This window comes from Bos indicus x Bos taurus, chromosome 1 (assembly GCF_003369695.1).
Source record: "Bos indicus x Bos taurus breed Angus x Brahman F1 hybrid chromosome 1, Bos_hybrid_MaternalHap_v2.0, whole genome shotgun sequence".
Classification (NCBI taxonomy): domain Eukaryota; kingdom Metazoa; phylum Chordata; class Mammalia; order Artiodactyla; family Bovidae; genus Bos; species Bos indicus x Bos taurus.
The window spans coordinates 142,426,887-142,452,673 of record NC_040076.1 but is presented as its reverse complement, the minus strand read 5'-3'; the positions used below and the strand labels follow the sequence as shown (position 1 = coordinate 142,452,673).

Sequence of the window (25,787 nt, the reverse complement as noted above, 5' to 3'; positions counted from 1 at the left end):
CAGCGAGGCTGTTTGATCTCCCTTCAGCCTTTTTCCGTGTGTACTTCATTGTGGACGGTTTCTATTTCTCATCTTCAGTTCCCTGATCTCTTCTGTGGCATCTAAGCTGTTGTCCACTGAGGCTGAGTGTTTTCCGTATCAGATTTTGTATTCTTCATCTCTGTAACCTTGACTGAATTTTTAAAATCTTCCATTTCTCTTGTCATACTCTAAAAAAAATACCCTCACACATGCAGTGCACAGTTAGAACCACTGTCTTTTGATTCCATCTTGCCTGTCGTTTCCGGTCTTCCTGCTGACTTACTTCCTGTTCACTACCTCTGTTTTCCTGCTACTGTGCATGTGCAGGAAGTTTTTCATTGGGCGCCTGATACTGTCATGTTTTCGTGGTTGGATGCTGAGCTTTATCGTCTTACTTTAAAGGATGTTTTTCTCCTGGCCATCAATTAAGCTCCTGTGGATGAAGCTGACCCTTTTGGGGTCTGTTTCTGAGCCAATTGGGGCGGGTCTGGAGCAGCCTTTAGAGGGAGAGTGTCCCCCCCGCTGTCCTGAGGTCTACCCTCCGGGACATCCCTGTTTAACGCTGTGTTCATGAAGTTTCTCCACGCTGGGCTGGCTGGAGGGGCCTCAAGTGACTCTGGGTCTGCGAATTGTTCTGTCCTCAGAAGTGCTTATGTGAGCCTCGAGGACATCACCCGCATTTGAGCAGGTTGGTTTTGGAGCACAGACACCAGATGGACCCCCCACCCCCGGCAACTTTCCCTCCCCTGGGCATCTCTTCTTCTGTAGCACCCTGCCCTCAACTCAGCTGCCCCACCTCCGAATTCCCCTCCACCTGAATCTCTCTCCCTTTGCTGCTGTGGCTGGAGAATTACTTTGGGTGCAAAGTCTTCAGGCCCTCAGGGCCTTCAGGCCCCCAGTCAGTCCTAGGGGAGGGTATCTGGACCCTCGTGCTCCTCAGGGTCTGCAGTCGGGTCACATTTGTCTTGTGATGTGTGAGGCCTCTCATCTCTGACCTGCTCATGAAGGTCCTGTGCCCAATTGAGAGGCAGTGTTTCCTGGGAGGGAGATGACTTGAAAGACATCTTTCTAGCCTTTTCTCTGTTATGTGAATTGCGCGTGTTTTCCAGTTTGACTTCCAGCTTTCTAGATGCTTTCTTTTTAATATGGCCTTTTTCTGGTAGTCAGATTTATCAATATTTTTACGATTTTCAGGTATCATACTGTATTCGGTTTGTTGTTTAGTTGCTGAGTTCTGTCCGACTCTTTGGCGACCCCATGGACTGTAGCCCACCAGGCTCCTCTCTCCGTGGGATTCTCCAGGTAAGAATACTGGAGTGGGTTGCTATTTCCTTCTCCTGGGGTTCTTTCTGACCCAGGGACTGTATCTCCTGCGTTGTGGGCAGATTCTTTACCACTGAGCCATCAGGGAAGCCCTTCTCTACCCTATGTACCTTTGACATGGCTGGTTTAGAAAGAGGAGGCAGAAGCATGGGACCAAGGACACGCCCAGTTCACCTGATGTGGGGAGGGAGGTGCGGGAAGACTGTGACCCTCCATGAAAAGCCTTTTAGTTTCCCCCCACCCAAAGCCTGGCTTTTTTAGTTGTAAAATGGAAGCAAAGTGGTGGTAAGACTCACAGTGGGATTTGCCAGTTTTTGAAGCAGAAAATCACCAGCCTGACATTTGATGTTCTGTTTTGCTGGTTCCAATTCCATGACAAAGAAATGAAAGAACTAAAATAATAAAGCTGTGTTCATGGCTCCTCGGGGTGTTTTGTTTTCTGATTTTTCCTGGCCTGACGTGGCGGGAGGTGTCTGGAGGGAGAAGAGCTTGTGAGTGGCCAGGGTGGATAAGGGTGTGACAGAGGAGGTCAGGGCGCCTGGAAGCCGTGGTTCCTGACTCAGCATCTCTTAGGTCGCTGTTCTTTGAGGTTACGAGCTCAGACCGTCAGCCAGAGAAGTCAAAAGGCTATAAGACATGTTACAGCATCCTGGCCTGCAATGTCTGCTTCGCTTATAAAATCTTCCAATGACAGTGAGTTTTCCAGTGAAGTGGTTCTGGGACCACTGCAAATGTGCGTCCTCATGCTTTTTTGCCATGAGTGGCTTGTTCGCACAGCAGACATGGCAGACAGTGCCCTTGACCTAGTTTTACGTGACGATTTACCTCAACTCTCCAGTTTTATCCATCTAACCCCAAGAGCAGACTTCGCAGGCCCTGCAGCCATGAATCTACCAGGTCGAGTCTGGCTGTGCCGTGCCGTGTGGTCAGGGCCCCTCTGCAGCTGAGCCTTGCGGTGAAGCTTGCTCTGAGCCTTAAAAGAACTCAGTATTCAAAAGACCCTGAAGCCAGTGGCACAGGTGGGAGCAGGTTTGTCTAGTGGGTGCTCGTTGGACAGCTCTTCATATGTGGTTAAATGAGAATAGGATGTTCGTAAGACTCTTGAGAGTCGCTTGGACAGCAAGGAGATAACACCAGTCAATCTAAAGGAGATCAACCCTGAATATTTATTGGAAGGACTGATGCTGAACCTGAAGCTCCAATACTTTGGCCACCTGATGCAAATAGCTGACTCATTGGAAAAGACCTTGATGCTGGGAAAGATTGAGGGCAGAAGGAGAAGGGGACAACAGAGGATGAGATAATTGGATGGCATCATTTACTCAATGGACATGAATTTGAGCAAACTCTGGGAGATAATTGAGGGACGGGGAGGCCTGGTGTGCTGCAGTCCATGGGGTCACAGAGTCGAGTACTACTTAGCAACTGAATAACAACAATGTTCATCAGAAAGTTACCAACAAACTACCCCAGAAAAGTCTTAGGCCCAGACATTCACAGGGAAATTCTACCAAGCTTCAAAGACCAGATAGTCCCAGAACACCATAAAGTGTTCAGAGAGTAGAAAAGGAAGCTTCCTAATTCCTTTTATGACACTATCAATATGATAATATCAGGGACTTAAAACAGATAAAGACAATATAAAGGGGAAAACTTGCATACCAGTATCACGACAGTGCAGAAGTACTAAGTGTCAGCAGTAGCTGGCATCTAGCACAAAAATAATACATCATGACGGGTTTATTTTAAGAAGGTAAAGTTTGTTCATTATTAGGGAATCCATTACTATCATATATTACATTAACAACTCTAAGTAAAAAATTCATAGTTTTCTCCCTGGATAGGTCTTGTATAGGAGAAGGCGATGGCACCCCACCCCAGTACTCTTGCCTGGAAACTCCCATGGACAGAGGAGCCTGGTGGGCTGCAGTCCATGGGGTCGCACAGAGTTGGGCACAACTGAGCGATTTCACTTTTACTTTTCACTTTCATGCATTGGAGAAGGAAATGGCAACCCACTCCAGTGTTCTTGCCTGCAGAATCCCAGGGACGGGGGAGCCTGGAGGGCTGCCGTCTATGGGGTCGCACAGAGTTGGACATGACTGAAGTGACTTAGCAGCAGCAGGTCTTATATAAAATTCAATATCACAATAGACTATTAATTGAGAAAATATCTTTTTAAAAAAATGGTAAAATATACATGCAATAAGCCATTGTAGCCATTTTTAGGTGCACAGTTCAGTGGCAGTGAGCACGTTCACACTGTTTACAGGCATCTGACATGATGCACCTCAGTCCTGAAGCAGGTCGGTTACTTTATGGAGAGGCTAGAGGCATTTCCTCCAAGATCACGAACAAGACACAAATGCCCACCACCTCCTGCCGGGAGCCGGTGAGGCATTCCACTCGTGACAAAGGTCATGAGAAAGGAGGCTCGGCATACGCAAAGGCGGGATCGAGCCTCAGGAGTCCGCCCGGATATTCTCGAGCATCTACCCCCCCCAAAAACCAGAGTCTGCCTACTTTATTGCTTTGTGCTCTCACCTCTGACTTTACTGGGGGCTGTCCCCTACCACCATCTCACTCTCTCTGTCAAAGAGTTAACTTACAGCTCCAATTAATAAAGTTCCTGGGCAATTAGGAGTGTTTAAATCCAAACCCCTCTGATGGCTCTCTAACTCGCCTGACAAGTTTACCCGGACTCCTACAGCTATGCATACGATTGTTTACAGTCTCCCAGCCTTGAGAGGCACGGGAAGCTTAAGATATTCAAATAGCTTAGAGCCTCTCAGAGAGTTAGAAACTGTCAGAATAAGACTAGTAAAGGATTTCATTGATGAGCCAATGCTTGCTGCCAAGTTTTCACATCCCCTAAATTGCATCCTTGAATATGTATTAATTAATATAGTTGGTATATAGAAAAAATAAGTAGTGGCCTTGGTGTCAGTAACTTTAGACCCTTAAGATAATAAATTCTTTCCTTTGTTGTAAACCCATTACACATACACCCTATAGGAATGCAATTTTATCTTCGAAAGATGGCGCCAAACCTTAAAATAATTACTCTTAGAGAAAATAAATCTTTGTTGATAAGTCCTTGTCAAGAGTCATAAAATGTTAGTAGGCCTTCTGGCCAGAAGATGATGTAAATCACCTAAACCATTTGTATACGATAAATTTGCAGGAAAGAAACCCTGGTTTTTGATAAGAATCAAAGACTGCTGACTTTGCATCCCCTATTATCCTCTATGTGTAACTTAGGGTATAAAAACCCCTGTTGAAAATAAAGCTACGGGCCTTGCTCACCAGCGCTTGGTCTCCCCATGTCATTCTTTTCACATTCTGGCTGAAGTCTCCATCTGGAGCGCGGAACCCACCATGCTTACTAATTATGCCTGGGCTTCTAAGACCCACTCGAGAAGGTGTCTAGGGTGAGGCACCTTCCGCTATTCGAGAGGCGCCTGCGGCCTACGTAAGTGGTGCAAACTTCTTGTCTTGAAGTTTTATTGGTCTCCCGCGTAAAACAAGCTACTCAGCCTCTTTTCTCCACTGAATTTTCCTACTGAGCTATCCTCATTCTTTTATTCTTTATATCTCTAATTAGCATATAAATAGTCGCCTAGGCCGTCTCTCCTTCGAATACCCTGGATCAGCCGGGGCAGGTCCCCGGCAACCTCCCCTACCATCTGCATGTCTCAGACAAGAGGTATAATAACAATTGGTAAAAAACAAGTAAAGCCATCTCTATTGCAGATGACATGACAATATATCTGGAAAATCCTAGGGGATCCATGATTTAAAGAGAAGGCAGTGAGGTAGCTTTACCCCAAGTTAACATTAAAAAGTCAGTAGCCTTCCTAGATATAAACAATAAACGTGAGACAGTCGAGAAAAATTTCATTTCCAGTTGGAGCAAACTACTCAGGAATAAATTTAGCCAGCAATGTACAAACCTCCACAATGACCATTTTAAAGCAGTCTTGAAAGATGCAGAAGTAGAGTTGAACAGATGTATAACCTCAGATATGCAGATGACACCATCCTTATGGCAGAAAGTTAAGAGGAACTAAAAAGCCTCTTGATGAAGGTGAAAGTGGAGAGTGAAAAAGTTGGCTTAAAGGTCAACATTCAGAAAACGAAGATCATGGCATCCGGTCCCATCACTTTATGGGAAATAGATGGGGAAACAGTGGAAACAGTGTCAGACTTTATTTTTCTGGGCTCCAGAATCACTGCAGATGGTGACTGCAGCCATGAAATTAAAAGACGCTTACTCCTTGGAAGGAAAGTTATGACCAACCTAGATAGCATATTCAAAAGCAGAGACATTACTTTGCCAACAAAGGTTCGTCTAGTCAAGGCTATGGTTTTTCCTGTGGTCATGTATGGATGTGAGAGTTGGACTGTGAAGAAGGCTGAGCGCTGAAGAATTGATGCTTTCGAACTGTGGTGTTGGAGAAGACTCTTGAGAGTCCCTTGGACTGCAAGGAGATCCACCCAGTCCATTCTGAAGGAGATCAGCCCTGGGATTTCTTTGGAAGGAATGATGCTAAAGCTGAAACTCTAGTACTTTGGCCACCTCATGCGAAGAGTTTACTCATTGGAAAAGACTCTGATGCTGGGAGGGATTGGGGGCAGGAGGAGCAGGGGACGCCAGAGGATGAGATGGCTGGATGGCATCACTGACTCGATGGACGTGAGTCTGGGTGAACTCCGGGAGTTGGTGATGGACAGGGAGGCCTGGCGTGCTGCGATTCATGGGGTCGCAGAGAGTCGGACACGACTGAGCGACTGAACTGAACTGAACTGACTGAAAGACATCTCTTTGGATGGAAAGACTCAGCTTTACAAAGACGTTTCACAGCTTTACAAATTCAAAGCAATTCCAGTAAAAATATTAGCTGCTTCATGGAGTCAGGCAAGTTGATCCTGAAATTAATGTGGAAAAACAAAAATAGCTAGAAAAGCATGGAAAAACTATGAGGGAGACTGACCCAACCAGTATTAATGCCCCCCATCAAGCTTCTATAGAAAAGACTGGGGTGGCACATCGCAAAATTAGGGAAGAAAATGCAGAATCAGCCCCAAGTCTATGAGGAGCTGTGTGTGTGACAAGGGAATGACTCCAATTATGGTGTAAAGGTGAGTCTTTTAGAAAACCTGCTGGGACAATTGGATTGTCATTTGGAAGAAAATAAAATTATTTCCATACTGCAAAGAGATCAAACCAGCCAATCCTAAAGGATATCAACCCTGAATATTCACCAGAGGGATTGATGCTGAAGCTCCAATACTTTGGCCACCTGATGCGAAGAGCCGACTCATTGGAAAAGACCCTGATGCTGGGAAAGATCGAGGGCATGAGGAGAAGGAGGTGGACAGAGGACAAGATGGTTGGATGGCATCACCGACTCAATGGACATGAGTTTGAGCAAACTCCGGGAGAGTTTGGAATGCAGGAGCCTGGCCTACTGCTGTCCATGGCGTTGCAAAGAGCCAGACATGACTTAGTGACTGAACAATAGCATAACTCTATACACAAGAATAAAATCCAAGTAAATTAGGAAGTAAAAAATAAGGCCACACAAGGAATGGAAGAAAAGAGAGGTGGATTTGTTGTTAACTATGGTGTAGGGAGGGCCTCTGATGCAAAATCCAGAGGCAATAAAGGAAAAGGTTTGATACATTTGACTACATACAAATAAGAAATATTTGCATGACAGAAAACACCATAAACCAGATAAAAACTGAACTGAAAAACTCAGAGAAAAGGTTTACAACATAGACTACAAAGAGTTGTCTCTGTCTGTCCCTTTGTAGTACACTTAATGTATCAAGAGCTCTTTTAAAAATTGACAAAAGACTAAAAAACAGACAGGGAAAAGACCCAAATAGTTTGCAAAAAGATTTAAAAAAAAGACTCAAACATGAAAAAATATATTCAACCTTATTCATAACTAGAGAAATGCAAATTAAAACAATAGTGAGATACTATTTCTCACTTACCACACTGCCAAAACCTTAAATAATTGCACAGTAGGATGGGGAGGATCTGGGGAAACGCCCTCTTGTAGGTTGCTAGAAGGCATGCAAACCTGCCCAACCCTTCTGGAGGGAAATGTGGCAATAACTAGCAAAACCACGCATGCACTCATGTCCTTCTCCTCCCACTTCTTGGGATCCATCCTGAGGATACTTGTCAAACAATATGAAAACACATACCTGTGAGGTTATTTATTGAGCATGATTTGTCACTGCAAAATGTTGGAACCAGTGCAAATGCCCACACAGGGAGGGTTAAATAAACAGGGTGTATCCACACGGTGCAGCTGTACCCATGAATGAAGACGATTTCTGTGAACAGAAGCAGAGTGATTACTGGGACTTACTGATACATGTAAGGACTGCACGCATGAGTACATCTGTAGCATGGTCCATTCATGTAAGAAAGATGGGGGTCGAAGAAAAGACACAGACACCTGCTCACTTGTGCAGAGAAATGCAGGATAAACTAGCAACTGCAGAGGGTGTTTGGTTACCTGTGGGGGTGGGTGGGAGTGGGAGCAAATTTCATTCAAGGGTACTTTGGTTTTGGCTGCACCTCACGGCAGGATCTTAGTTTCCCGTCCAGGGATAGATGTATGTCCTTTGTGGTGGAAGTACAGGGTCCTAACCCTGAACTACTTTTTTTGGTTAAATCTCCCATTCTTAGAACCATAATCAGTTCAGTCACTCAGTTGTGTCCTACTCTTTGCCACCCCATGGACTGCAGCATGCCGGGCTTCCCTGTCCATCACCAACTCCTGGAGGTTGCCCAGGGCTTCCCTGTCCATCACTAACTCCTGGAGGTTGCCCAAACTCATGTCCAACAAGTCGGTGATGCCATCCAACCATCTCATCCCCTGTTGCCCCCTTCTCCTTCTGCCTTCAAGCTTTCCCAGCATCAGGGTCTTTTCCAGTGAGTCAGTTCTTTGCATCAGGTGGCCAAAGTATTGGAACTTCAGCTTCAGCATCAGTCCTTCCAATGAATATTCAGGACTCATTTCCTTTAGGATTGACTGGTTTGATCTCCTTGCAGTCCAAGGGACTCTCAAGAATCTTCTCCAACACCACAGTTCAAAAGCATCAATTCTTTGGTGCTCAGCTTTCTTTATGGTCCAACTCTCACATCCATACATGACTACTGATAGCCTTGACTAGATGGACCTTTGTTGGCAAAGTAATGTCTCTGCTTTTTAATATGGCATCTAGATTGGTCATAGCTTTTCTTCCAAGGAGCAAGCATCTTTTAATTTCATGGCTGCAGTCACCATCTGCAGTGATTTTGGAGCCCAAGAAAATAAAGTCTGTCAATGTTTCCATTGTTTCCATGATGGGACCAGATACCATGATCTTAGTTTTTTGAATGTTGAATTTGAAGCCAGCTTTTTCACTTTCCTCTTTCACTATCATCAAGAGGCTCTTTAGTTCCTCTTCATTTTCTACCATAAGGGTGGTGTCATCTGCATATCTGAGGTTATTATATTTCTGCCAGCAATCTTGATTCCAGCTTGTGGTTCATCCACTCTGGCATTTCACATCATGTACTCTGCATATTGGAGAAGGAAATGGCATATTGGAGAAGGAAATGGCAACCCACTCCAGTACTCTTGCCTGGAGAATCCCATGGACAGAGGAGCGTGATAGGCTACAGTCCATGGGATTGCGAAGAGTCAGACATGGCTGAGTGACTTCACTCACTTTCACTCTGCATATAAGTTAAATAAGCAGGGTGACAATATACACCCTTGACATACTCCTTTCCCAATTTGGAACCAGTCCATTGTCCCATGTCTGGTTCTAACTGTTGCTTCTTGATTTGTATACAGATTTCTCAGGAGGCAGGTAAGGTGGTCTGGTATTTCCATCTCTTGAAGAATTTTCCACAGTCTATTGTGATCCACACAGTCAAAGGCTTTGCGTAGTCAATGAAGCAGAAGTAGATGCTTTTCTGGAACTCTCTTGCTTTTTTCATGATCCAACAGATGTTGGCAATTTGATCTCTGGTTCCTCTCTGCCTTTTCTATATCCAGTTTGAACATCTGGAAGTTCTCTGTTCACATACTGTTGAAGCCTCACTTGGAGAATTTTGAGCATTATTTTGCTGGAGTGTGAGATGAGTGCAATTGTGTATGAATGTTCTTTGGCATTGCCCTTTGGGATTGGAATGAAAACTGGCCTTTTCTAGTCTTGTGGCCACTGCTGAGTTTTCCAAATTTGCTGGTGTATTGAGTGCAGCACTTTCACAGCATCATCTTTTAGGATTTGAAATAGCTCAGCTGGAATTCTATTACCTCCACTAGCTTTGTTTGAAGTGATACTTCCTAAGGCCCGCTTGACTTCACACTCCAGAATGTCTGGCTCTAGGTGAGTGATCACACCATCACGGTTATCTGGGTCATGATCTGTTTTGTATAGTTCTGTGTATTCTTGCCACTTCTACTTAATATCTTCTGCTTCTGTTAGGTCCATACTGTTTCTGTCTGTTATTGTGCCCATCTTTTCCTGAAATGTTCCCTTGGTATCTAATTTCCTTGAAGAGATCTCTAGTCTTTCCCGTTCTATCGTTTTCCTCTATTTCTACTCTTACAAGCCATGCCACATAGGGCCACCCAAGAACCATAGTAGTGCACCCTCAAATAAACAATGAAAAGCAACCATGATGAGTGGGGAAATAAAAACAAATGGTAACAAATGAACCTAACTCTTACAATGAGTACTGAGCCCCTGTGAAGGAGGTGGGAAGGGAAAGAACCAACAATCAACATCAGTTATTTTGGAGAGCAGTGTTTTAACTGGATACTGTTAAGTCTGGCTTCCCTGTAGCTCAGTGGTAAAGAATCTGCCTGTGATGCAGGAGACTTGAGTTTTATCCCTGAGACTTGAGTTTGATCCCTGAGTCTGGAAGATCCCCTGGAGCAGGAAATGGCAACCCGCTCCAGTATTCTTGCCTGGAGAATTCCATGGACAGAGAAGCTTGGAGGGCTATAGTCCCAGGGTTGCAAAAGAGTTGGATATGACTTAGTGACTCAATGGCAACAACTGTTAAGTCAAAGACAAAGGAACTGGACAAAATACTGACCTTTAGATAGTAAATTTCTTTCTCCCAGGAACATGGGTTAGTAATACTCAAGTTATTCTGTGTCAATAAAGACCTTGAGACAAAGGAAAATGAAAATACAGACTTAAAAATCCAATGTCATGCTGTTAAAAGTTTTAAGAGGAAAGTTCATAGCAATATAGGCCTTCCTCCAGAAATAAGAAAACTGTCAAATAAGCAACCTAATCTACCACCTAAAAAAAGAAGAACAAACAAAACCAAAAGTCAGCAAAGAGAAAGAAATAATAAAGATCAGAGAGGAAATGAATCCGAATTTTTATTTTATCAGAAATAAAAACAATATAAAAAAAAGAGCTGTTTTTTCTTTAAACATAAAAGTGACAAACTTCTAATAAGTTTCACTGAGAAGAAAAGAGAGAGGACCCAAGTAAACAAAAGAAGAAATGAAAGAGAATAGATAGACCCTTGCTCTCGCACCACCAATGACCTTTGTCCTTTTCGGCCTCTGGCCCAGGTGAAGATGTCAGGTTCACCCTGTGGGGAAAAGCATGGGCCTGCCTTGTGCCAGGAGGCTGTCTCTTCTGGCCCGTCTCTCCTGGCCTTGCACTGAAGGTGGTGTGGAGGGTACATGTGTGGCAACATTGAGAACATTCTGGGAGTAGAGTGACCACAGCTGGGGAGGCCAGTTGGAGACAAGCCTGGAAGATGCCTTGTCTTACATGAAATTCCAACAGTAAATACAACCCAGCCAGCCAATGAACTGTCATTCTGATTTGCTCTCTGGTCACCATCAACTGAGCATCGAGCTCTTGTCCAGTGTTCACGGCAGTGTGATGGGTGCTACAACATCCCGAGAGATGGGGGATCAGCATGATGGCCTTAGGGAAGCAGGAAGATCTAGGCTGTTTCCAAGGAAACAGGTTCCCAAGAGCCACTGCACTGTGAGCAGTGAGGGCATTGACACCATTCACGAGGGCCTCACCTCCTAATACCATCACACCAGGCATTAAGATGTCAACGTGTGGATCGCAGGGAGATTCAGACATTCAGTCCATAACAGGAGGCTTAGATGAGATGACGGGTTGTGATCGTGGGTGTTGCATAGCTCTCCTCTGCCACTGTGTCATCCATACAAGGAGGGCGGTAGCAACGCCACTGGTCAGAGCTGCGAAAATTACACGCAGGGGCAACTACACGTATTCATCCGTGTCTTGCTTACAGCAGGGCCTGTCATGTAATAAGCCCTTAGTAAATATCAGCTCAGGGACTTCTCTGGTGGTCCAGTAGCTGAGACTCCAAGCTTCCAAAGCAGGACACCCAGGTTTGATCCCTGGTCAGGGAATCAGACTCCACATGCCACAGCTAAGAGTTTGCAGGCTGAAACTAAAAGATCCTGCTGCGAGAAAGAGCGAAGGTCCCGTGTGCTGCAGCTACCACCTGGCACGGCCAAATAAATATTAAAAAAAGAAGTGACTTCTATCTTAAAAATATTAGCTCAGCTAGAGTAAGAAATGTGTGTTACATATGTGTGTGTGTGTGCTCTGTCGTGTCTGCCTCTTTGCGACTGCATGGATTGTAGCCTGCCAGGATCCATGGAATTTTCCAGGCAAGAATACTGGAGTGGGTTGTCATTTCCTTCTCCAGGGCATCTTCTTGACCCAGGGATTGAATCTGTGTCTCCTGTGTTGGCAGGTGGATTCTTTACCACTGCACCACCTGGGAAGCCTTGTGTTGTATATATTGCTATATTTAAAATTGTAAGCTGGAGGAAACTATATTAAGTCACTGAAGAAGTACTGAGCCCCCACTGTGTGCCAGGCTCTGAGGATACAAAGCTGGTCAGGAATACAAGCTTTTATATTACTGCTGCAATTCCATATCAGCTCTCAGTCTAAATGCATTGAGAGAAAGGAAGTATGGGTCACAGCAAATCCTGGAGAGGTGCCACAGACCTGCAGCAATGAACCCCATCTGGACAGACCACCCTCCATCCTCACCCTGACCCTTTCTCTGACTTTCTCCTGCTGAACATCAGAATGGGAACCCAGGTGGGAGATGCCCAGATAATCAGAGGTGACCTGCAGAGGGGTAGGGATTGTGGTGGTCCAGAGCTCAGATGTCATTTTTCTGAGGCTGCAGCAGTCTAGAACGGAGGACGATGCTCACACGAGGGCTGGCTGTCTGGTCTACGTCTGTTGTAAAGCTGATCATGTCTGCCTGAGCCCTTGGGACCATCCAGATCCATGCACCATCTGCCTGTCCCCTCTAATTGCAGAGCCAGCAAGCATCTGTGTCTCTCCTGGACCCTGCTGGGGCTGTGGGCAGTGAGGTTCACCAGCAGGTGTTCACCAGGAGTGCAGTACTAGCATTCAGCCCTTCACACTGCTAAATGCTCTCGGCTCCTAATCCAGAACAGCCTGTGCCTGTCAAATCCTGCTCACCAGCTCTTTCTACTCTTAGTTTTTATCCCGAAAGCCAGTCTGTCACAGCACATGGCAAGCTTGACTTTTCACCATCCTGGCCACCCATGTGATCCACTCCCAAGCCAGAAGACAGCATGCCAGCAGCAGGGGGAGCCCCTTGCCCCTGAGTCTTCTTGTACTCTCCCCTTCCACTCCCCCGATTCACAACCCTGATTTCTAATACCATGGACTGCTTTGCCTTTTTTTGAACTTGATGCACATGGAATCCTTTCTTATATTCTCGATTGTGTCTGGCTTTTTCATTTTGCATCACAGTGTGCAATTCATCATGTTGTTGGGAGGGTGCCTTGCCTTACAGCTGTGCTGGCTGGAGCGCTGGGCCACTGCATCTGAGTCTCTGTGACTGTCCTTGTGTGTGTCCTGCCTGATACACACCTATGTGTGTCCTTCACAGCGTGCAAGTGTGTCCACTGCAGGCATGGATGATTGAAAGAATCAATGATTGAATGGACGATTGATTGAATGATGAACGGACAATTGAATGATCAAGTGGATGATTGATCGAATGGGCAAATGGATGATAGAAAGGATGAATGGACGATTGAACCACCAAATGAACGAATGGATGACTGACTGAATGAATGTAGACCTGGGTTTAGAATTTCAGGTTTCCGTGTTTTGGGTCTCCCCTTTAGTTCCTACGTCTTACCTAACCTTGGGCAGGTCTGGCTTGTCCCCTGGCAGGCATAGGGCACACCTCTGCTCGGGATCACAGCAGGCTAGAGCAATCTGTTCTGAGAGGTCACTCTTTTGATTTTGAAAATGGTTTCCCCTCTGAGATTTTCAGCTTTGGGGCAGAGTGAGTCTGAGGACTTTGAGGGCTGTTTCCATGGAGATAGGAAAAAAATGGTTTCCTGAGTGCTGACCACCACAGGAGGTGCTCTCCTGGGCCATTCTGCTGAATTTTCACAGCAGTTACTATCATAATGCTTTCTGGGTCGGGAGCCTGATACTCGGAACAAACAGAGCTGTGGACTCCAGGGTTACACAGCTGTAGGCACCAGAGCCAGGGGTTGCATCAGTTTTCCTGGCTGCAACGTCCAATTTCTCCCATGTCAGTGGTTGTCTTCTTGAGATAAGACACTGTTTCCTTCATCTTGATGTCCCTGAACTTCGTCCGTTCCCATGTGTAGCAGGTACTCAGAGTTATGAGGGAGGATTCTGGGAAAAGGCCAGAGTAGGAAGCTGCAGAATCCGTCTCCCCACCTCGACCGTAGCTGCTGCTGCTGCTGCTAAGTCGCTTCATCATGTCTGACTCTTCATGACCCCGTGGACTGCAGCCCACCGGGCTCCATGGGATCTTCATGACCCCATGGACTGCAGCCCACCGGGCTCCATGGGATTTTCCAGGCAAGAGTACTGGAGTGGGTTGCCATTGCCGTCTCCGTGGACCACAGCACTGGCCCTGAATGATGCAACTGCTTTTGAAATTGAGTCCGTTGAAGCCTTACAATTTCAAGGGGGAAGGGCTGGGTGGTAAAGAGTGGTTAATTTTGGTAAAATTAAGCTCTTGCACAGTAGCATCTACCGAACCCCCGTCTCTAGCCCAGGGCAGGTGGCTGTGCCCATGATCTTGGAGCCACCTGCATAGACCCTGGGAATTGATATGGGGAGTAGGACCCTGTCCTGCAGCTTTGGGGGATTTGTGTTCTGATGGCAGGTTGCTGCTCCAGTCACAGAGGTGCACCTTCCCATCACTGCAAGTCCCTCCCCCTCAGGCGGAAGCGACTGCCAGGGGACCTAAGGGCTGGCATCCCCTTTATATCCTCCTTCATTTTTCACTTTGTCCTTTTCTTAAAGATTAGAGATTAGAACATCCAGAAACAACTGCACATATGGGGAAAACTAGAAAGTAACTATATATCCAGGGAAATGCTCAGAAAGGACCTTAGAAGACTAAGTTTATGCCACAGGTATAGCACAGACAGCCTACAATAATTAAAAAACAAAATCAATAAAACAATCAACAGCAAAACCCTGGAAAAGAGGGAAAAATCTGAGGGGAAAGAGGGGAGAATATGATTTTCAGAGCTAGGACATTAGATTCAAATGTCCAGTTTTCAAAAAAAAATCACAAGGCATTCAAAGAAACAGGTATGTATGGTCCATTCAAAGGAAAAAAAAAATCAATAGAAACTGTCCCTGACAGAACTCAGGGCAGATCAACTAGGCGAAGACTTTAAATCAACTGCCTTAAAGATGAAAAGGACTAGAGGAGGATGTAGAGAGAGTCAAGAAAATGATATGAGAACAAAATGGAAATATCAATAAACAGACCTAAATAAAGACCAATAAAGAAAACCTAAAAAGAAACCAAAAAGAAATTCTGGAGCTTACAACTGAAATGAAAAGTTTGCTTGATGAATGCAGAGGCAGATTTGAGTGGGCAGAAGAATCAGTGCTATTTTGGATAAGACAGTTGAAGTTACCAAGTTTGAGTAACAGAAAGAAAAAAAGATTGAAGAAAAGCGAAGACAGCCGGAGGGCCCTGTGGGACACAGTGTATAAAGATGTAATTCCGTGAAATTGCCAAGGAGAAGGCGTGGGAGTGGAGCTGTCAGGGAGCAGAGGTCTTGTATGTTACTGAAGTCAAGCTGCTGGAAATTAAAATTAGAGTGCTATAACTTTAGGATGCTACATGTAATCCTCATGGTAGTTACAAGGAAAATAGCTACAGGATATATGCAAAAGGAGATGAGCCAGGCATTAAATATTTCCTGATGAGAAATCAACTAAGCACAAAAGAAGACAGTAATGCTGAAAATCAGGGATAAAAAAGCTATACAGCAGATAGAAAACATAAAAGTGGCAGAAGTAAGTCCCTCTTTACCAGTAATTACTTAAAAAAATTATTTTTGGCTAAGCTGGGTCTTTGTTGCTGCTCATGGGCTTTTTCTAGTTGCAGCGAGCAAGGGCTCCTCTCTGTGGTGTGTGGGCTTCTCACTGTGGCGGCTCCTCCTGTTGCAGAGCACAGGCTCTAGACCATGCAGGCTCCAGTAGCTGTGGCTCCGGGCACGAGAGCACAGACTCAGTAGTTGTGGCACATGGACCTAATTGCCCTGCGGCACATGGAATATTCCCAGAACAGGGATCAAACCCGTGTCTCCCACATTGGCAGGTGGACTTTTATGCACTGGGCCACCAGGGGAGTTCCATCAATAATTACTCTTAATGTGCATGGATTAAATTCTGCAGTCAAAAGAGCTTGGCAGAGTAGATGCAAATGACAGCTACAGGCTGTCTACAGGAGGCTTACTTTAGATTCAAAGATACAAATAGATTGAAAGTAAAAGGGTGGAAAAAGATACTCCATGCGAACAGTAACCAAAATACAGCAGGTTGTACTAATATATATATAAAACTTTAAAAAAGACTGCAAGAGGCAGAGAAGGACATTATATATTAGCAAAATGTTCAGTTCAGCAAGAAGCTCTAACAGTTGTAAACATTTATACACCTAATAACAGACCAGCAAAAGATATGAAGCAAAAACTGACAGAATTAAAGACAGTTATATGGTAAGATAGACAGTTCTATGGTAATAGACTTCAAACCCCACTCTCAATAGTGGATAAAACAACTAGATAGAAGATAAGTAAGGAAATAGGGGACTCAGTGCAAAAAACCAGCTAGACGTAACAGACATACACAGAACACACCACAGAACATACATTCAAGTACACGTGGGAGAGTCTCCAGGACAGACCATGTGTTAGGCCACAGATTAAGTCTCAATAGATACGAAAATATAGATATAATACAACAAGACTCGTCTCTGACTACAATGGGATAATGTTAGAAATTGGTAACAGAAGAAAAAACTGGAAAATTCATGAAATTGTGGAAATTAAGCAGCTCACTCTTAATCAATGGATCAACGTAGTCATGAGGGAGATTAGACTATAACTAGAGACAGATGAAAATGAAACCACAACATACTAAAATTTATGGGATGCAGCGAAAGCCAAGAGGGAAATTAATAGCTATAAAACACTTACATTAAACAACAAGAAAGATATCAAGTCAATAACCTTTCTAACTTAAGGAACTAGGAAGAAGAACAAATTAAATCCAAAGCTGCCAGAAAGAAGAAAGTAATAAAAAAATTATAACAGGGATACACTAAAATAGAGAATAGAAAAACAGAAAATTCATTACACCAAGTTAGTTCTTCAAAAAGATCAACAAAAATTGACAAACCTTTAGTTTGATAGACTAAGAAACAGAGAGGGAGGATTCGAATTACTAAAATCAGAAATGAAAGTGTGAACTTGACTACCAATTCTACAGAAATGACAAAGATTTTAAGAGAATATTGTGAATAATTGTATACCAGCAAATTGGATAACTTAGATGAAGTAGACAATTCCTAGAAACACAAAACCTACCAAGACAACATCACAAAGAAATAGAAAATCTGAGTAGACCTATAGCTAGTAAGGAGATTGAATCAATAATCAAAAATTTCCCAACAATGGAAAACCCTGGACCTGCTGGCTTAACTGGTAAATTCAACTAAATATTCAAAGAAGTAATATCAGTCCTCAAACTTTTCCCAAAAAATTGAAGAGGAGGGAACACTTCCTAACTCATTCTGTAAGACCATCATTGCTCTGATGCCAAAGTCAGAAAAAAAGAAGCTGTAAGAGAAAACTACAGAGCAATATCCCTTTTGAAAATTGATGTAAAAATCCTTCACAAAATACTAGCAGACTGAATTCAGCAGCATGTTAAAAGGATTGTACACCATGACCAAGTTGGATTTATTCCTGGAGTGCAAGATAGTTTAACATATGAAAATTGATCAATGTACTAGACTACGTTAACAGAATGAAGGAACCTCCCCCACCATAATCATCTCAATGCAGAAAAAAATTTAATTAAATAGCCTTTCATGATAAAACACTCAACAAACTAGAGGGAAGCGACCTCAACATAATAAAAGCCATGTATGAAAATCCTATGGTGAAAACCACATTCAACGGTGAGAGATCGAAATCTTTTCCTCCAAGATCAGAAACAGGCAAGGGTGCTTTTGCCCCTGTTATTCAACTAGTACTAGAAGTTCTAAACAAAGCAATTATGCAAGAAAAAGGTATTGGAAGTGGAAAGGAAGAAGTAAAATAGTCTCTGTTTGCAGATGTATGGTATTATATGCCGAAATCCCTAAGGATTCCACAAAAAACCCCCAACCCCCCAAACAACTGTTGGAATTAATAAATGAACTCAACAAAGTAGCAGGATACAAAGTCAGCACACAAAAATCTGTTGCATTTCTATACACTAACAATTAACAATCTGGAAAGAAAATTCCAAAACAATTCCATTCATAATAGCATAAGAATAAAATACTCAGGAATTAACCCAGAAGGTGAGAGCATTATACAGTGAAAACTACGAAACATTTCTGAAAGAAATTAAAGAAGACATAAATAAATGGAAACACAGTCCATGTTCATGGATTGGAATGTCGAGTATTGCCAACATGTCAATATTACCCAAAGTGATAGATGCAATAACTATCAAAATTCCAAGAAATCTGGCGCTTCTTGCAGAAATAGAAAAACTCATTGTAAAATTCACACAGAATCTCGGGGAAGCCCAATTAGCTGAAAGAATCTCAAAGAACAGAGCCAGAGGACTCACACTCCTTTATTTCAAAGCTACAGAAATCAAAATATTGTGGAACAGGCATAATGACAGACATATGGATTAATGGAATAGAATAACCCAGAAATAAACACTTGCACATATGGTCAAATGATTCTGATAAGGGTGCCAAGACCATTCAATGAGGGAAGGACAGTTTTTTTAACACGTGGATTCGGAAAAACTAGATACCCACATGCAAAAGAATGAAGTTGGATCCTTGCCTAAACCACATACAAAAATGAACTCACCATGAATCAAAGATCTACATTAAGACCTAAAACAATAAAACTCTTAGAAGGAAGCACAGGGGTAAAATTTTGTGACTTTAGATTTGGCAATGATTTCTTGGATGTGATACCAGCAATAAGAGAAAAGACACGGTCAACGAAATAGACAGATTTGACTTGGTGAAAATTTTGTGCATACTAACCCTAGCCCTTCAAATGAGAGAAATGTGAAGCAGGCTTTGCTACGAAGGATGGACCTCGGGCACACACGGGACAACGTGAGGAGATGGTGCCGTGTCGTGTGTGTAGCGAGATGCGAGCTCAGCTTATATTTCGGGCCACACGAAGGTGCGAAGCCAGGGCCCTCACCATGTCTGAGAGCTCTGCAACAGAGGTACAGGTGAGGTCTGCCCAATGGCAGCGGCAGTCCCCCTGCCCACAGCTGTGGGCTCCCTCTCGGGGGTGCCTGTGAGCTCTCGGCCACTTCCCTCCCAGCCCCAGTGAGCTCCAGGTTGGGGAGGGTGGGGTGGGGGAGAGGGGAGAATGGTCCCTTGGCACCATCTCCTCTTCACACCAGCTTCTCACTACTTCCCCCACCAAGCAAAGAGCCTCCAGAAGGGAGAGGACGAAGAAACGTTTTCTTAGTGGAATTCGCTAGGTTTTAACAATGTGTTTCTCCTGCCGCTCTCTCCTCCCTATTAGACCTGGCCCCCAACATACCTATCCCCATACCTGGCGCCTGGACCGTGGGCAGGGGCATCAGAGGACAGCAGTGGCCACTGCCCTCACCCCTCTCCTCCTTGTCACCCCTGCCCTGTCCTTCCAGGAGTTTGAGGGAGTTCTCCTTTGATGGTCCTTCTTGCTTACCTCCTTCCAGCACCCCTGCTACTATCTGCTGCCCCTCCCTGGAGAGGCAGTGCTTCCCCCCCGCCCCCCCCCCCCATCCAAGGAAGAGGGGGAGAGGAAGGAGGGAAATCAGAGATTGTCCCACAGATGGGAAAGGTGAGATCTGAGAAAGGGCAGAAGCAGGGAAGGCCAAGGTTGTGCCTGCATTAGGTGGGGTTGTTTGGGGTCAGGCCCTGAACATCATCCTGCTTGAGCATCTGTCAGGGAAAACAAGTCAAAGGGAGCAAAAGAAGGAGCCACTAGGGCCAGAGGTGGGCAAAGAGGTGGACTCTTAGAGGGTCAGGGTAAGTGAGGGGCGGTTCCAGGGTAGAGGTGCTTCCTGGGGGTGGGGAATGCAGCCACAGTGTCTCCCCCTTCTGTCTCCCACCCCTGCCCCCAGCCCCAATCCTGGCCGTTTCTTCTCATCCCTCTCCTCCCAACAGAAGCTGTGGCCCTAGCTATGGCATCGTGCTCCTGTGTCCCCTGCAAGTTCCCCACCTCTCACCCTCTCCTTTTGCATGGACCCCATTACAATAAGTTTTAAATAAAAACCTGAAAAAATTCGTGCAAACAACACTCTCAGAGTAAAAAGGCAATTACAGAATGGAAGAAGATATTTGCAAATTATATCTGGTAAGGGATTAATATAAAACAAACAATGTGATTCAAAAATAGATGAAGGGCTCAAGTAGACATTTCCCTAAGGATATGTAATGGCTAATAAGCACATGAAAAGATGCTTAACATCACTGATCATTAAGGAAATGCACATCAAAACTGCAGTAAGATACCACCTCACACCCATATAGGATGGTCGTTATAAACAAAATGAGCGAATGAAACAAGTGTTGGTGAGATGTGGAGAAGCTGAAACTGTACCTGATTTGGCCCATGAGAGTGGCTTCGACCCACCTCCTGTATCTCTTTGGCCATGTTCCATCATTCTTTGTGCTCTCTCTTTCTGATACAAAAAGATTTCAGGCTCATCTTGCTCCTTTCTCCTAAGTCTTAGCATCAGCTATTTCTCCAAGGGGTGCTGGTTCCACATACTGGAGAGTGGTATTTGGAAACAAGATCTGGGCGCTGGGTGTGCTCATTGCTATAGAGGCCTCTTGGGACAGAGCAAGGAAATAGTTGCCTGAATACACACCATTCTACATGGGTGTGTTTCTATATAAGTACATGTTGCATGTTGGAACTCTGTATCAGGGCCCTACAGGGACCACACCCCATGGCTGCATCCTCATTTTGTTGGACTCCAAAATCCTGTGCCAGGTTGCTGACACCATGGGCTCACCAGCACAGACCCCTCCTCTCCCTGGCTGGTCCCCAGGTGCCCTCCTGTGCCCCTCAGTGTTGCCCTTCATGCGCCACCCCCCTCCACCCCGCACACACACTCTGGGCTCCACCACTGCCTTGCCCAGTCTGATGGCTTTCAGACTTAATTATTAAGTGAGGGAGGGGAAGCAGCTGAGGATCTATTAATTTCATCCATGTATTTTGGCTTTTTATACTTTGAAAACATTCACCTAACAGCTCACAAAGTTTGTCTTCCCTAAGGAATTGTTCCTTTTACTACCAAACAAGGACCTTCGTTATCTCTAGTTAGTAAGTGTCTTTGCTGCAAAGCCACTTGGTATCAACACTGCAGAATCAGCTTGCTTTCTTTCTTGGTCTATTTCCAACTCTTCCCTTAATCCTTTTCTTCATTATGTTTTACGTAAGTCTCTTGTAAATAGCAGATGGCTGTATTTTTTCTACTCTAAGAAATCTGTCTTATAACTGACAAGCCCACTATATTTATCAGATCAGATCAGTCGCTCAGTCGTGTCCGACTCTTTTCGACCCCATGAATCACAACACACCAGGCCTCCCTGTCCATCACCAACTCCCAGAGTTCACTCAGACTCATGTCCATCGAGTCAGCAATGCCATCCAGCCATCTCATCCTCTGTCGTCCCCTTCTCCTCCTGCCCCCAATCCCTCCCAGCATCAGAGTCTTTTCCAATGAGTCAACTCTTCGCATGAGGTGGCCAAAGTACTGGAGTTTCAGCTTTAGCATCATTCCTTCCAAAGAAATCCCAGGGCTGATCTCCTTCAGAATGGACTGGTTGGATCTCCTTGCAGTCCAAGGGACTCTCAAGAGTCTTCTCCGACACCACAGTTCAAAAGCATCAATTCTTTGGCACTCAGCTTTTTTCACAGTCCAACTCTCACATCCATACATGACCACAGGAAAAACCATAGCCTTGACTAGATGAACCTTTTTGGCAAAGTAATGTCTCTGCTTTTGAATATGCTATCTAGGTTGGTCATAACTTTCCTTCCAAGGAGTAAGCGTCTTTTAATTCCATGGCTGCAGTCACTATCTGTAGTGATTTTGTAGCCCAGAAAAATAAAGTCTGACACTGTTTCCACTGTTTCCCCATTTATTTCCCATGAAGTGGTGGGACCGGATGCCATGATCTTTGTTTTCTGAATGTTGAGCTTTAAGCCAACTTTTTCACTGTCCACTCTCACTTTCATCAAGAGGCTTTTGAGTTCCTCTTCACTTTCTGCCATAAGGGTGGTGTCATCTGCATATCTGAGGTTATTGATATTTCTCCCGGCAATCTTGATTCCAGTTTGTGTTTCTTCCAGTCCAGCGTTTCTCATGATGTACTCTGCATATAAGTTAAATAAACAGGGTGACAATATACAGCCTTGACGTACTCCTTTCCCTATTTGGAACCAGTCTGTTGTTCCATGTCCAGTTCTAACTGTTGCTTCCTGACCTGCATACAAATTTCTCAAGAGGCAGATCAGGTGGTCTGGTATTCCCATCTCTTTCAGAATTTTCCACAGTTTATTGTGATCCACACAGTCAAAGGCTTTGGCATAGTCAATAAAGCAGAAATAGATGTTTTTCTGGAACTCTCTTGCTTTTTCCATGATCCAGCGGATGTTGGCAATTTGATCTCTGCTTCCTTTGCCTTTTCTAAAACCAGCTTGAACATCAGGAGGTTCACGGTTCACATATTGCTGAAGCCTGGCTTGGAGACTTAGCACTAAGGTTGTCCATCTTGTTTGGTGTTTTCTAGCTACTGCATCCATCTTTACAGGTGTCTCCTTTCACCCCCCTTTCCTTTAGATTGATTGGCTTTTTACCCATCTCTCCTCTCCCTTACAGGCACACAATTTCCCTCTTTCCAATATTCTGTTTCTCTTCTTTTAGCACCACAGTTTGATAAAACACAGGATATTTGTTACAGAAGGAAAACCATGGTGGGATAACTACCTCTTCTTCACAATGAGTCACTCAGTCATGAAGATGAGAAGGACAGGAGTGGTCAGGCTCAGCATCGGTCCAGCCTCTCCTGCCGGGTGTGCCCCCTCCTTGTGGGCTGGGGGCGAGTTTCTTCTGCGTCCCCTAAAGGCAGTCACGGACACTGAGCTACAGCGGGTGGGGTGGGCTTTTCCAGGGAGCCTGAGGTAGTGTGTGGTATGTAGATGAACACACTTGATTGTTTCTCTGGCATAATCTCCTAAGGGGAGAAGGAACAAATGACTCAGGTAGAAAGACCCTATTAAAATGAAGATGGGGATTTGTCATTAAAGAAAAATGACACGATTTAGTGAGATGAATGCTCAGCAGCATATAATAAAAATGAATGTTTCTCCTCAGTGATGGAATCCTGATTTAGCTGGGCATGTGGCTGCCTAGCCAGAGGACTGCATTTCCCCAAAGTGAGAGGAAATGTTGTGTCCTATCCTCCTTTCTGGCATGCAGTCATGATGGCTGGTGCTCCAGCAGCCATTTTGGCCCATGAGGCACTGCACCAAGGATGACAGAGCAGGAAGATGCTTATTTAATAAACATGTAAAAAATTATATGTCAAGCCTTGCTCTAAATGTTTTACAAATGTTAACTCATTTTGTCCTCTTAGCAACCACACAAGGTCTGCTGTTCTTAGGTCCACTTGCCCCGGCCCCAAAGTAACTCAGCAAGCTGCAGAAAAGAGGACCAGAGCAAGAAAAGCCAACGAACAATTCATTCCCCACTGGCTTTCCATTCATCATACTCCTCCCATACCACCTCTTTTTTTTTTTTTCCCTTGCTCCTGCCCATCTTCAGATGTGAAATTTAAGTTTATTTTATACTTGGGTTCATTTTAAACTCCTCTTGCCTGATCTCTGCCTCATTCCTCTCTCTGTGGCTTTCCCACCATGCTCTGGTACTCATTTTAAAGCGCATGGAGAGAAAAGCTAAACGACCCTGACAGTAATGATGCACTAACAGTTGACGTCTCCACAGCAAAGGTTTTGTGTTAGTCACTCCGTCGTGTCGACTCTTTGCAACCCCATGGACAATAGCCCGCCAGGCTCCTCTGTTCACAGGATTCTCCAGGCAAGAATACTGGAGTGGGTAGCCATTCCCTTCTCCAGCGGATCTTCCTGACCCAGGGATGGAACCTCCGTCTCCTACAATGCAGGCAGATTCTTTACCGTCTGAGCCACCAGGGAAGCCCAAATTATTTCTCAAGTTTGCAGGGGGGAAAAAAGACATTTTCAAATGAAAACAAAGGGAGTTAACCGTCAAAGGAGCTAGACAGCCAGAGGAAGAATGCTCAGATGCAGAAAGAGAGACGAGAGGAGTGGTGCATACACACAAGTAATGACTGTGAAAAGTAACAATGGTCACAGTCCACTTTGGGCTGTTAAAACACCAGAGTAGATTCCAAAACACTGGGCAAAAATAACACACAAATGAAAGGCGACATTTGGAGCGAAAGATCCCGAGGTGTTCACATCTTGCAGGAGGGCAGAGTTAGTAATTTGAGATTTTGTTAATCTGAGTGTACAGTTAAAAACACAATGGCACCACTGAAAAACTAGAGCAGGGTTAAGTATGTACCTCTCAAAGAGTAGAGGAGAAAGAAATGGAGCAAAAAATCTAAACCCAGAGAATAAGGAAAAGCACATACCTGGGAAATGTGCTCTTCCCAGGTATGGCCAAATTCCCAAGCAGGCCCTGGGAAAGAGCTGGGTCAGGGTGGGCACCTTGGCGGGCTGTCCTCAGCCAATCTTAGAACCGAAGTGACCAGAGAGGTCGGGCCAAACGGAGGGACCGAGGCTGCAGCTGAGGATGGGCTGGGGTTGGTGTTTCTCTTCATTGCTTCCTGCAGGAACAGATTGTGCGCTGAGTCAATGCTTTTTCTTCTCAACTAGATTGAGTCTTGAGAGCAGAGACCACGACTCACTGAAAATATACATAGCGATTAACCACTGGAACGAGTACAGCCACATTTAGTCCATTCAGTGTTGAGCAACTAACACTTCCTCTAGTTCCAAACATCTCACTGCCCAGAAGGGACCCCCGCACCCACTAAGAGTCATTCCCTGTCCCCCAGCCCCAGCCCACCACCAGGCTGCTTCCAATCTCTATGTAAAGAGAAACTTCCGCTTTTGACTCCCTACTCTTCACTCTGATGCCAAACACGTGGGTTTTTCCCCATTTCAACCAATTCTCCAGCTCTGACACCAGCTGTCCCACAATTCAACTCAGGTCTGACAGCATACAGCGTTAGCTGAGACCCCACAGATTAATGGCTCAGCCTCAAGAGACGAGCCCCACTGTGGATGCCAACCCCAAGGAGTGGGTCCCTGGTGCCCACACTTTGTCTGACCTGGCTATAAATCGGGGGGTCCTACAACCCCCTCCTTGGGCTCGATCATTTCCTAGAACAGCTCACAGAACTCAGGGAAGCACTTTACTTACATCTGCCAGTTTTTCATAAGGGCTACAGATGAACTGCCAGGGGAGGAGGTCCCCAGGGTGACATCCAGAGGGGTCCTGAGCGCAGGAGTCTCCTCCCCTGTGGAGGTGAGTTTCGTCACCTTCCCGCTGTTTGGTCAGGTTCGACCTGGAAGCTCTCCAACTCCTGTGGGTTTTTTTAGTCTGGCTTCATCACTGAAGCATGATTGGTAAATCATTGGCCATTGGAGATTCACTTGCTCAATTCTGATGCAATTCTGTTCCCTCCTTTAAAGCAGGGCAGCTGAGGCCCTGGAGGTTAGCAAATGCAGGCTAAGTCGCTTCAGTCACGTCTGACTCTG

The 25,787-nt window shown here is 44.9% G+C and overlaps 1 long non-coding RNA gene across 1 annotated transcript; it reads right to left on the bottom strand.

Annotated features, from left to right (window-relative positions):
• Nucleotides 1–7,563: 7,563 nt before the first annotated feature.
• Nucleotides 7,564–25,570, bottom strand: LOC113895582. Its single transcript, XR_003511880.1, has 3 exons — nucleotides 25,450–25,570; nucleotides 24,656–24,930; nucleotides 7,564–7,698 (listed from the first exon to the last, which is right to left on the bottom strand). It is a non-coding gene; the product is annotated as an uncharacterized LOC113895582 (long non-coding RNA).
• Between the last annotated feature and the right edge of the window lie 217 nt (nucleotides 25,571–25,787).